This window comes from Cynocephalus volans, chromosome 11 (assembly GCF_027409185.1).
Source record: "Cynocephalus volans isolate mCynVol1 chromosome 11, mCynVol1.pri, whole genome shotgun sequence".
NCBI classification, from domain to species: domain Eukaryota; kingdom Metazoa; phylum Chordata; class Mammalia; order Dermoptera; family Cynocephalidae; genus Cynocephalus; species Cynocephalus volans.
In genome coordinates this window covers 48768850-48770379 of record NC_084470.1, presented here as the reverse complement: position 1 = coordinate 48770379, position 1530 = coordinate 48768850, and the positions used below count along the sequence as shown (strand labels likewise).

The following is a 1530-nucleotide window of genomic DNA, read 5'->3' as shown; positions in this document are numbered from 1 at the left end:
CAATAATAAAAAACAGATTTTGATCAACCATGCAAGAGGAAAGACTGAATCATATTCTATCATTTATAGAAGATGTTATTACAAAGTTGGTGTATGAAGACGTAACCAAAGAGTAGACAGACAAAAAACATGCCAAAATGTATTATAGATGTGTGATGAGTGCTTAATAAAAACGTATAGCCTTATCTTCTTTCTTGTAGGACACAGTGGCTGGATGAGACAGTTCTGGCAGCACCTCCAAGTTCTGTCCAGTGTCACCAACCCTCTTTGAAATTCAGGCACTTTTTTCTAAGTCTTACTCATTGAGCCATGCCCCCTTTTTCCTTAGAGTTTACTCTCTGAGTCTCCATTGTTTCTCCTGCAATCTGAGCTTTACTGGAGTGACCTGCCCATCAGATATGTTTATACAGTTGGTAGGTATCTGCACTCCAGGGACTGATAGGGATTAAAGGTTCTCTTTAGGAGCAATCCCAGGAGATTCTGAATTCCCAATGTGTATCAGTGAGGAAGGGGTGTTGGCTAACCACTTTATCAATAGCATTGCATCATAGCTCATGCCTGCTTAGACACCATGAGTAGTAGTCACTATTGGTTCTCTGCCCAGATACCTTAATATGATGGTGAATATGGAGCCTCTGTGTGTGCCATGGCTAACGACTTTACTTGTGAGCTTTTCTTGCAGCCACTGAGCCCTCGGTATATGGCTGAAGAACTAAACTTTACATTTTAATTACTTTTAATTAATTTAAAATTAAATAGCTACATGCAGCTAGTGGCTACCATATTGGACAGCGCAGCTCCAAAACCTCCTATGGATCAGGCCAAGTTTAGACCACATCCTTGCTCATCTCTTCTCCTTTTCCTACCCTATTTCACCCCCTTCTTTACTGATTTCTCCTGAGAGCCACAACCTCAATAAATCACAAACCCCTGTGTCAGGCTCAGCTTGTAAGGAACCCACCTGAGACATTATGTTACAATTACTTAATAGTAAATTACAGAAAGCTTAAACCCTGAATCAAAATTACACATACACTTCATGTATCTTTGGGACCTTTCACCTGTGGCAGTCTCCCTTCCTAGCCATAGAAGAGCATATTCTTGTTTATTGGCAAAGCTGTCAACATTTAATCGGTATCAGATTCTGACTTGCATAAGCAACATTCTTCACTATTAAAATCCTGGAGTGTGCTGGGTTATTGGGCATACTTTTTCAAACAAACAAATAAGTACACATTCAAATTCAATACCAGTCAGAATGTTTTTTTTTTTTTTTTTCCTTAAGGATCTCATAGTCCATAGTCAGAATGTTTTTTAGCAGAAAGTGAGAGAGAATCATAAACCCACCTGGGTTAAACAAAAAGGAAATTTATTATCCTGCACTAAAGGACCAAGGATAGAACAGCTCTGTGGTTGGATAATTCAGTGGCTCAATGACATCCTCAAGGATCAAGTTCTTACCATCTTGCTGCTCTGTCATCCTGGTGGGCAGGCTTTATTTTTGGGCTAGGCTCATTGGCACAAGGTAGC

General features: G+C 39.8%; 1 non-coding gene across 1 annotated transcript; it reads left to right on the top strand.

Annotated features, from left to right (window-relative positions):
- The first annotated feature begins 1035 nt into the window (after positions 1-1035).
- On the top strand, positions 1036-1166 carry LOC134391426 (small nucleolar RNA SNORA24). Its single transcript, XR_010024966.1, has one exon. It is a non-coding gene; the product is annotated as a small nucleolar RNA SNORA24 (small nucleolar RNA).
- The last annotated feature ends 364 nt before the right edge of the window (positions 1167-1530 follow it).